Raw genomic sequence first — 12504 nt, 5'->3', positions numbered from 1 at the left:
CGGTTCATGGTGAACCATTCCTTCCAATTGCCGGAGGGAATCCTTCAGTTTTCCCAGATAAAGAAGACAAACAGCAGCATTGTTATTAGCCTAGAGAAGAAGATATTGCAAATAAATAAATGTATATATTTACAAGCAATGAGAGAGAAGGAAAAAACACAAGTTTAGCACCTGGAGTTAGTAAGTAACAGATTTACTACGTGCTAAGAATTACTACTTTGTGTGTGTGCAAGTAACTACAATACATTATCAATTATCCAATCCAATCCTTTTCTTCTTGTTATTCTCAAGATTCATCCTACACCAGTAGGATCTGCTGACTTCTAAGAGCTGAAACTCCAGAAGACAGAGTGTAAAATGAAATATAAACAGTATAGGACATTAGTTAGTTAATTCTGAAAGTCAACTGAAATGGATTTCAGAAACTCCATGAGCCTCTGCATGCTTTTATTTTCATATATTTTTTTTTAATGACTTCACTATATCTTCAGAAGTGTTTTTCTCTCTGGCTTACATATAGAAGATCCACATAAGCAACAGGAAGAAATTATCACAAAGACATCTACAACTGACTTTGAGTAAGTCCAGCAGATATGGCAGTCTAAACACATCATAAATCATCAAATGAAGTTACATTTTCTTACCCACACAAAACAAGTTTTATGAGTTACCAAAAGATCCCAACAGTACAAAGTCATATATCATGTTTAGCAGCAGAAACTTTCACACTTTCTGAAAGCTGCAGATAAAAGAAGACCACACCCTTTTTAAAAAACGCCCTCTTTTTCTCTCCGTTCAGGGAACCTAACTGATCTTGTACAATTTGTGATACTACCCTTTTGCAGCTCTGAAAATGATGCAATTCATGCGCTTCTTAACCTCAGTCCCCTCAGTCTTTAAATGGCCTTGGATCAGGCTACTGGGGGTTGCCTGGGGTCTCAGTTCTTAGGAACAGTCATACATGACCCTGCACTCAAAGCTGCCAAATAAAGAAAACCCAAAAGTAAATAAATTCTTTGATTTCCTCTTGTGATGAAAATCCAAGGCTCTTGTCTGCAACGTGTTAAAAATGTCATGTTTGAAGCTACCACATCCGCTCAATGCTGCGTGAAATCAAGTTAATCTTATGTACATCGGCAGCTGCCATTCCTTCTTCTGCCGTGCATCTCTATGCTAAAAACAGTGAATGGAAAAAAAAAGTGCCTTTGCGAAGATCTTGTAAAACATGTTTTGGTATTACCACATGCATGCCTAAGTATTCATGCCCTTCATATAAACTGGTTCTTCACTTTCCACCCAATTTTGTATCTCATCCTTACGTATACTGAAAACCCTTTAGCACACATGCCACATCCAATTTTTCTATAACGCTCTGAGCACACTCTATGTACTAATTAAATCCACACATGAAGCATTATGAGAAAAATTGAGGTGTTCATTTTAAATGTAGCAATCTGGAGATTTACCACAGCGTTTGATGAGTCGATCCTTAAAATTTCTGTGAAAAATCGATGAGCTTCTGCAAAATTATTCTGACCAAGGTGGAGAAATGCTCTAGAAAGTAAGTGACAAATGAGTGAGTTCTCCTCAAAATCCCAAGGTGAGAATACATTTTAAAAAGAATGGACACAATTTTTTATTTTTCCTGTTATAGATGTGAGAGTTTCTGACATTTGCTCTTCACGGTGTAATTACAACCAGCAAGGAGACACTGATTTACAGACAAATGGAATGACAACTTGGATCATTCGGCTATTATATATTCTGCCTACCGAAGCAAGAGTCTTCACTGTGTTTTTATTAATTTAAATGCAGATACTCTCTTCCTGGAATTATTTCTCTTTGTGTAATTAGCCATGCTATATAATTTTCAGAGCACTTTTGAATAATATTTTCTAAACATATTAAGCCAACGTGCTAACCGTTGCAAACTGAGTCCCCTATCATGCAGCTCGATTTACTACAATGTATTTCAGCATTCTTTGAAACTACCAGGCAGTTAACTTTACGGGCAGACCTGTTTGTAGGATAAAAGGCCCAAAATAGCTTTTCCTCTCCTAAGAGCTATTTGTGCAAATGTATGTTGAAAAAGCAAAGCAAAAATATACACTGCCTGGAAGAATGAGAAAAAGCTTTGTAAAACCGACCGAAGGATCACAATTTCAACCCAGGACAATATGACTGTACTGAGTAATGCTGATCTCCTGGGTCTAAATGCCATTCGGTCTCACGTATAACAGATGTAGTTACATGAAAGAGAGAAATAGAATGAGATCATATCAAGAGTAATTTAATGCTCACAATGCATGCTTTGCAGAACTATATTTTAAAGTTTTATTTAGCTATTAAACTATCTACCTGTTCATTAAAACCAAAATTTGGCTCTGTAGTCCATCCAATTTGTGAGTCGCTTTCTCGACGTCTTGAAAATATTTTTCTGCAGTTTTTATGTCTCCAATCTAGACAGTAAAATCAGAAGAAAGTTAACACAAGAAGATGAAAAGAGATCCAACCTGATTATATCTTTTACAAGAGAAACACAAAAATGTATCAAAGTCCATTATCTAATTGTTCGGCATGGAGCTGACTGGTTGACATGCTGTCAAACCCGGCATTTGAAGAGCCACATTAAGGTGATGAAAAGAACACCACCGGCAAGCGCAGTTTTATCTCAGGCACTGATTCTCAGCTGCGGGTTGTGCAACATTCGTGGACTGTGTGGCAGAGCTGCCCCACCTCCTCATTTGGCTCTTTTGTTGTCACCGACTCCAGAGTTTATGAAAGGAGCTGAAAATGAGGAAAGGTCAGAATTACTGCCAGTGAGGCTGGGTGTTCCTGTGCACGAAATGAAGAAAGATGCTGTCCATGGGCAGAAGCCATCAATAGCAGAACTGGTAGCTAGAGGAGGACTTGGTTACCCCACAGCTCGTGGGTCATAGCCAGGGACCAGAGGATGACTTCGGTGCATCCCACCACAACGTGCCAGAAAACAACCCCCACGCAATGGGCCACTGAGGGTACTGGGGAGACAGTCCCTCTGCAGACTGGAAAATACTGGTGAGTGGATTGAGCAGGCTGAAGGAATGAGGGATTTGAAAGCTGGCATAAAGAGCGACAAATTTTATGAGAAGGGGAGACGGGGAAGGCAATTTCCTAGAAAGGAAGAGGGATTTTATCTAAGGGTATGTCACATACATTGCTATTCGAGATGAAAAAAAAACAACTTTGAAGAAGCCCCCTTCGGTAAATAAGTTAGCAACGTACATTTCAGAGAAGGATACACTCATAATTCTGGTAAGGTTTCACTGTAATTTCAAGCTGGAGAGATGGAAGAGAAGAAAACTTAGCAGTGGGTAAAATAAATCTATCAAAAGGAGTAAAAATAAACTAGTTCAGGAGCATAAAGCCATGGAAATCAGGCAGCCCTCAGCTCCGAAGATTCAAGAGGCCCTCAAGAGATCACCTGCTTGTTCAAGAGCAGGACATTACCAGAAATGTTTGTGACAAATGTGTTGAAGTCTCCTTGAAGACCTCAGATGGTGAATATTACAGAGCCTCCCTAGGAAACTTATTTTAGAATTCTTAAATAGCTTTACTATGAGAAAATGCACTCTAAGTCTACCTTGCTGCACTTTTTACCTCAACCTGTTGTCCCATCCATCGTGCTCAGGGAGAATAGTACAACTCTTCTTTTTTAACAGCCTTTTACATGTCCAAAATTTTTTACTGCACTTTCCCCTATGTTTCTTCTTTTAGAAATTTTTAGAAATTTTCTTTTAGATTTTCAGGCAAATCAGTGTTCAGCCCATTCTCATAGGTAATGGCTTCTGGATTTTCTGATCATTCTTGCTGTTCTTCTCCAAACTTTCTCCTGTCACTTCACATCCTCCCTGACTGCCCACGTACGAGGTCACAACACTCCAACTGATCTCTCACCAGTAGCGAGAATGGAAAAATTACTTTACGCTTCACACGTGAACATGAAATTTGCTATTATGGCACAGTATTTTACAAATCTGGTTTACCCAGCACACTTGGCTTACCCTTAGCCTAATTCCTTTCTACAGAACAGTGCCTTGTTGTCGTATCCCTTGTTGCATTTGTATATTACTCCCAGCCTTGGATAGTATTTTGCCTTTGCTGTTTGAATCACAGCCAATTTAACATTTCAGTTTCTTGATCTGTCAAGATTCCAATCCTGCCTTTCACAGTGTCTGTACCAGTCTCAGCTTGGTATCATCTCTACATTTTACATGCACGTTTCTAATTTCATCATACAAGCACCTAACCAAAAAACCACAAACACTGCAAACCCCAAAGAGATTGTTGTGAAAAAGATCACAGAATCATAGAATGTTTTGGGTTCAAAGGCACCTTTAAAGGTCATCTAGTCCAACGCTCCTGCAATGAGCAGGAGGAGGGAAAGGCTGTGCACATTTTCTGCTTGGACTTTTAAAGCCTTTGACACTGTTTGCTACAGCACTCTCCTGGAGAAACTGGCTGTTCATGGCTTGGATGGGCGTACTCTTTGCTTGGTGATAAGCTGTCTGGCTGGGCCCAAAGAGTGGAGGTGAAGGGAGTTAAATGCAGGTGGCAGCCGGTCATGAGTGGTGTCTCCCAGGGCTCAGTATCGGTGCCAGTTCTGTTCAATATCTTTATCAATGATCTGCATGAGGGGATTGAGTGCACTCTCAGTAAGTTTGCAGATACGAAGCTGGGTGGGAGCATAGATATGCTGCAGAGTGGGAAGGCTCTACAGAGGGATCTGGAGAGCCTGAATCGATGGGTTGAGGCCAATAGTATGAGGTTCAACAAGGCCAAGTGCCAGGTCCTGTACTTGGGTCACAATGACCCCAGGCAGCACTACAGGCTGGAGAGCTGCCCAGAGGAAAAGGACCCGGGGGTGTTGGCTTGTATCGGGAACAGTGTTGCCAGCAGGAGGAGGGAAGAGATTGTCCTACTGTCCTCGGCACTGGTGAGGCTGCACCTTGAGTACTGTGCTCAGTTTTGGGCACTGCCCTACGACAAAGACATTGCAGCACTGGAGCACGTCCAGAGAAGGACAACTAAGCTGGTGAAGGGTATGGAGCACAAGTCTTAGGAGGAGCTGCTGAGGGAACTGGGATTGTTTAGCCTGGAAAAAAAGGAGGCTGAGGGGAGACCTTCTCACTCTACAACTACTGGAAAGGAAGTTGTAGAGAGGTGGGGATTGGTCTATTCAACCAAGTAACAAGCCATAGGACAAGAGAAAACGGCCTCAAGTTCTATGAGAGGAGGTTTAGATTGGATATTAGGAAAAATTTCTTCACTGAAGTGCTGTCAAGCACTGGAACAGGCTGCCCAGGGAAGTGGTTGAGCAGAAGTACTTAAAAGACATGTACATGTGGTGCTTAGGAGGATATGGTTTAGTGGTGGACTTGGGATTGCTAGGTTAATGGTTGGACTTGATGATCTTCAAGGTCTTTTCCAACCTAAGTGATTCTATGATCTTCAACTAGCTCAGGCTGCTCAGAGCCTCATCCAACCTCACCTTGAATGTTTCCAGCGTTGAGGCTTCTACTACCTCTCTGAGCAACCTGCTCCAGTGTTTCACCACCCTCATTTGTAAAAGGTATCTTATCTAGCAATAATAATAACAATTGGCAAGTCCTTCTAGTCTACCAGCAAATGACTTTCCAAGAACACTTTTCTGACACACCAAACATCCATCTTAAGATTTCACTTGGATTTCTTCCTAATTTGCTTACGGGAGTATCATACTGGCAGCATCCAAAGCCCTACTAACATCACTAATACAACAGATACTGCTTTACCTCTAACCACAAGACTTCTCCCTTGACAACATAAAGAAAGTATTATTCTTTACATTTAGGGGATGATCAAATTGAACACTTCAAAGATGCAACTGTCAATCTGCCAAAGCATTTATGGAATACCCATTAATAGTCTATCTAACAAAGCAGATGCATTTCTCCCAGATGTTACATAATGGGACTCAAACAAAACAAACATTATTCATTCTAAACCCTTATATATTCAGTTATGACACAGGATACAATTTGTCTCTATAAATATCACTAAATGTATAAACCAAAACCACCAAGAAAATAATTACATTTAACTAAAGAATAATGCTGGCACAAGTGTGAATGAATCAGTCCTTGAATACTTTTAGCCTGGAAATTAGAAGGAATTCCCTAACCATGAGAATAATCAATTTCTAAAGCAAACTAGCAGTTTGCTCCACTGGGAGCTTGATGAGTCCAAACCTAATATGCTTTGAGACTAATCACATCTTATTTGTGATCTTCTCATTTCTTAGTAGCGACTTGTACCTTCTCTGCAAACATGCCAAACGTTTAATTCTTACTTCTTCCCACTGAGGGGAAACAGTTTACCTTTGTTTTGTCAAAACAATTAAAAGAAAGCATTCATTAGTCATTAAGATGTTAAATATTTAAAGTGGTCTTCATAGCTTTATTTAACTTATTTCAGAAAACACAACTTCAGTATCTAAAAATAATTAGCACTTGGAATAAAACTGAAAATTTACCTGTTAACCTCAAAAATTCATAACCTCTAACAAGATGCCTCCGATATACTCTACACTTTTGTTGTTTGTCTAGAAAACAAGATTATTGTTCTTATGTATTCCTAGTATTTATTTATTGCTTTGACTCCATTTTGCAGGAATCTATTTTAGAGAATAAGGTCAGGTAGCTTTCCACTTCCTAAATTCTTTAGTGTAGTTATTTAAACAGCAATTTTGGGTAGGCCAAGCAGGAAGCAGAGTCTATTAGAAACACACAATAATACCTTGCTGACTAAAATGTATTTAGTGTTTCTCCATTTCCTATGGATTTCTGTTGCACAGACCAAGTAATTGCTGACAGAATTACAGTGCTTCTGAATATTTTTCTGCAATAGCCTCTGTCTTCTGCATTCTCCATTTCTCTCATCCTCATCTTCCACTTACATTAAGGCTAAAGCCTGTACTTCAGATCTCAGCCTCCTTATGCCCTACTACATGTGAAGACAGAGAAGACATGGTGCCTCAAAAATGGAAGCTCAATTCAATTAAGAAAAAGAAATCACAAACAAAGTAAGGTTTTATATGACAAAAAAGATTACCTTATTTTTTGTGTTTGACTCATGAGCTTATACTTCATTTTACATTATTACTTTGTTTTGTATGTGTGATGTTTCTGTTGTAAAACAGTACCTGACAAGCAGCTAAAATCTGGCTCCCCTGGTGTCTCCCCTTGGTGTCTCTCAGACTGTTCTCTCAAAGTTAAGAGAACAGTCTGAGGTTTGGAATCACTACCTGTTTTCGAGAAGCTGTGACATTCAAATCCGAGAAAATTGCTTTTCCATTTTACCTGCAAGACGTTTTATTTTTTTTTTCCACAGAGTGCCTCGTCAACAGTGCACATACACCACACAGGGATCTCACCAACATGATGGTGCCCAGGCCTGCAACATATTTATCTTTCTTTAATTTGAGCTTCTTGGTTTTGTTTACCCACACACTGCTTATTTCTCTTAATAGATCAAAATCTTGCATCTGTTGCAACAGTACCCTCCACACAGAGATGAAGTTCCTTGTCACGGAAAAGACAAACAATAAAAATTTATCTCCTTATGATGTTAGAAGGAAAGCATTTGAATTTAGAAGTGATACTTTTTATTAACTATTATATAGGATCACAAGAGACTATCAAGGCCTCCTCATACTCCTTTCTGCTATGTCCAGTTCTGGCAGTAAAATCACTAAATACTCAAGGCCTGTTGTGACATGTGCGGAGCCTGCGAACACTCACCCTTGAAACTGGACAGATGTGATTTGTTCCAAAGTGAGGAGATGCTTTCCTCTGGAGAGTGAAAATTCTTCTACAGCAAACCGAGCTACTAACAGACTCTTGTCAACAAGGCAGTACCAGTAACATACCCAGTTGTTTTCCCAGTAAGACCACAATGATAACTCGTATTTCCAATAGTATTATGCATATTTATAGTATAATTCTTTAATATGCATAATTAATAGGTTGCCTATTTAGGTAATAATTAATGTCTTCTACAGCAAACCGAGCTACTAACAGACTGATGGCACCAGGGCAGACACTCTTGTCAACAAGGCAGTACCAGTAACATACCCAGTTGTTTTCCCAGTAAGACCACAATGATAACTCGTATTTCCAATAGTATTATGCATATTTATAGTATAATTCTTTAATATGCATAATTAATAGGTTGCCTATTTAGGTAATAATTAATGCACACAGCCAATATCATAAAATGACTCTACTGCGATTGAGATCCACTTTAAACCAAAGACTTTTAAAGACAAACACGTCTACCACACTGTGAAACCATGTTCCTGCTGAGAACCTAAAATCCGTAACTGAGTTTGAATGACATTCTATGATTTCAAGCAAAGAATATTAATGATTTAACTATCTATCAGGAGTAAATTGTTCTATTTCAATATAATTTTGTAACAGGTACACCACAAATAAGATTGTTTGTAAATACCCAACAACTCCAAATCAGATTTATAATAAATAATGAAGTAGATAAAAAAGGAAAAGTTTGAAACGTCAGTATCAGAAACACAAAAGAACTGCAAAGAACTTGCGAGATACCAAAAATTAAAACAATCCGATGTTAATTATTTAGATGCATCATTTTATGATAAACACAAAAGTACTACTCATATCTTTTTTTTACTTATAATGTTAAGTGCATAGCTACATGGAAATTTATTACACTTGTGTGTATACATATACCTGTTTTCTCTTTTAATGTGCCCTTCCTTGTCTTCTCTCTGCCCTTCTAATCCAGACAAAAGAAGTAAATTCTCACACTTTTTTTTCTAGATGAAGATGGTGGTTATACAGTGTGATTGAGAGGTGCATGCAGTTTAAGGCACTGAGAAATGAGATTCTTAGTGACATTTTGGAGCTTTAACCTAGTTTTAGGGAAAGCTCAAAGTTCCTCTTTGACTAAATAATTACCATATTTTTCTGCAGCATGTTCTTTGTCTGCTAATGTACGTGCATTTACTTTTAATATTAGAGGAGTTTTGTATTTCCTATTTTTTTCTAATATCACATGGTAGGAGTTTTTTTCATTTTGACCACTGCCTCTACAGTCTGATATGAAAGTAGTCACGGTTTTAATTGCAACAATTATTCACTACAAAGCTGTCAACAGCAATGTTACCTAGCAGATTTAGAATAAAATGCATACCTGAAGGAAAATCCTTCCAATTCCACTCAACAGCTGAGACTCTTGCTGGGGGTAGTATTTGATGACGGTGTGATAAGCATCTACAGCAAGCACGTAGTCCTAAGGAATGAAAAGAACACAACAGATATTTAAGCTCAGCATTCTTCAGCCTTTATTTTGCTTTCTTTTTAAAGACATATTCAAACAGAATTAAAGTAATTGCAACTTGTTGGTGGGACAGTATTTCTACCCATCACTGCAGGCACTAGTAGCTGACTACATTGGTCTTTTCTCAGTTATATGGGAACTGTGCACATAGGATCTTCCTTTTCATTTTTCTTTCTTCAACTGGATTATATTCTATTTGTAGCTAAATGCCAAGAGCAAAAAAACCTGAACATTTACTCTTCAGCTTAGATTATGATTTAAGAAGAACGTCAAAAGCCTTCTGTACAACTGGGGTATATATACTTGAGAAGTATCTCATGTTTCAAATGTATGTATAATTTACATTATGTTCCAAAGCTTTGGGAACTGCTTTTGCACACGTTCTCAACTTGTGAAAAATATTATGTGACAGATGCTGCAATTCATACACATTTTCAGATGACCAACTAGCACTACTGCCACGGGAAACAAGACCTTTTCTATCCCTCCACCCAAATACTTGTTCTCATCTAACATACTGTGTGAAAGGAAAACGAGCAGATAATCTAAATGGAAAACTGATTTGGGTTAAATCTGAAGGGTGGGCTGGTTCTGAACTCCACAAAAGCTTGGCAAATGTCCCCCCTCATCTGCAGAAAGACCATTCTGGCAAGTGGCAGCTCTGAGACCTGACCGCTCGAGATGTGGTGCAACCACACCCTCCAGATAATCACAGAGTCACAGAATTGCCTAGATTGCAAAAAGATCTTTAAGATCATCGGGTGTAATCATTAACCTAACACTGACAAGTGCTTGACTACATCATATCGCTAAGCACTGCGTCTACCCAACTCTTAAATACCTCCAGGGAAGGGGACTCCACCACTGCCCTGGGCAACCAGAGCTTGATAGTAAAGAAATTCTTCCTAATATCCAACCTAAACTTCTCCTTGCACAACTTGAGGCCATTTCCTCTTGTCCTACCACTTGTTACTTGGTTGAACAGACCGATGCCCACCTCTCTACAACCTCCTTTCAGGTAGTTGTAGAGACGAAGAAGGTCTCCCCCTCAGCCTCCTTTTCTCCAGGCTAAACAGCCCCAGTTTCCTCAGCTGCTCCTCAGAAGACTTGTGCTGTAGACCTTTCACCAGCTTAGTTGCCCTTCTTTGGACATGCTCCAGGCACTTCAGTGTCTTTCTGGTGGTGCGGGGCCTAAAACTGAACACCGGATTCAAGGTGCAGCCTCTCCAGTGTTCTCCAGGAGAATGCTGTGGGAAGCAGTGTCAAAGGCTTTACTGAAGACCACATAAACAACATCCACAGCCTTTCCCTCATCCACTAAGCAGGTGACCACGTTGCAGAAGGAGATAAGGTTTGTCATGCTGACTGGGCCTGATCATCTGGTTGTCCTGCATGTACTGCATGACGGCACTCAAGATGATCTGCTCCATCAGCTTCCTTGGCACCAAAGTCAAACTGACAGGCCTGTAGTTTCCTGGATCCTCCTTCTGGCCCTTCTTGTAGATAATGATCAGTGACAGAAGATTAAACAAAATCACGGTCCCATTTCCCACAGGAAAGAAATGCCCATGTCACTGGTTACTGCAATGAATGGCTTAACTGCAGAATTCAATGATTTGGGAAGTAAATGACTTTTAGAGCCGAGCTGCATGCTCTTTGGCAGGCACACACGAGAAACTCTGCATGTGTTCCATGCCAACGGGAAGACACGTAGTAGGTACATTCACAGGGTTGCACTAGCCTCAGCTGTAGCTTCTCGGAGAAATCCTGAGCAGAGGCAGAGAAAGCCTGCCTTTGCTTATAAAAGCCAGCCATGTGCAAAGACAAAAGACTCTGAGCTGTCAGGTGCTTCCTGACAGTCCTGCCTTTCAACTTAATACGAGAATTTGTGGTAGGTGGTAGGAAGCCAAAGACATCAAAGAATAATCTTTCAAAACTGCACAGACATCTTGGGATACTCACCATCCTACCATTTTTCTTGGTTAAATTAGCACTCATTTAACTTGTTGCTAATGTGATCAGAGCTACTGGTAAAGGAACTTTTTGTTCATATCCTGCTTAGTCTGAGGAGCCAACGTGCCCAAAGGGGTAATGAGTTCCTTTTTCTGAGTTCACACTTAAAAGGACTGAACACTGCATTCAGCTCTGGAGTCCTCAACACAAGGACACGGACCTACTGAAGTGGGTCCAGAGGAGGGACACAAAAACGATCAGGGGGCTGGAACACCTCTCCTATGAGGACAGGCTGAGAGAGTTCGGGCTGTTCAGCCTGGGGAAGAGAAGGCTCCAGGGAGACCTTACAGTGGCCTTTCAGTATTTAAACGGAGCTTATAAAAAAGATGAAGGCACATTTTTAGCAGGGCCAGTTGTGATAGGAAAAGAGGGAATGATTTTAAACTAAAAGAAGGCAGGCTCAGACTAGATAGAAAGAAGAACTTTTTTACAATGAGGGCAGTGAAACATTGGAACAGGTTACCCAGAGAGGTGGTAGACGCCTCACCTCTGGAAACATTCAAGGTCAGGTTGGACGGGGCTCTGAGCAACCCAATCTACTTAGAGATGTCCCGGCTCACTGCAGGAGGGTTGGACTAGATAACCTTTAAAAGTCCCTTCCAGCCCAAACTGTTCTATGAATCTACTTGACCTGTGCTCCAGGTCGCCATTTGGAACATACTTGTTTTCATACAAACTAAAAATCAAGATAAATCCTTGGAGCCTGATCTGTATATGAGAGAAATTACATGTTTTATAATAGCAGAGGCTGAGTTAACCCAGGAGGCACTCTGCAGAACCCTTCTTTTGCAAACACATTGCATATTGTAGGTATAATGATCAATTCTGAACAGTTAACTACTAAGACTTATAGAGTCTACTCCAATTCTAGTTAGCCATGCTATGTTCATGCTTATTAGTGGCAATGGAAAGAGTTCAGAGCAAAGAGAACAGGCTGGATACAAAAAACCATATTTATTTAAATCCAGATTTATTTAGCACTCAGAACTCAAACATGATGAAATTTATTCTACCAAAATTTTTCAGAAACTTATGACTTAGGAAAAACGCAATTTTCCTTGTGACAACTTTCACTAAAGGGCTTCATTGATCATG

Source organism: Apaloderma vittatum, unplaced genomic scaffold (assembly GCF_000703405.1).
Source record: "Apaloderma vittatum isolate BGI_N311 unplaced genomic scaffold, ASM70340v1 scaffold7206, whole genome shotgun sequence".
Classification (NCBI taxonomy): domain Eukaryota; kingdom Metazoa; phylum Chordata; class Aves; order Trogoniformes; family Trogonidae; genus Apaloderma; species Apaloderma vittatum.
The sequence above is the reverse complement of the archived record's forward strand: the minus strand, read 5'-3'. Positions refer to the sequence as shown.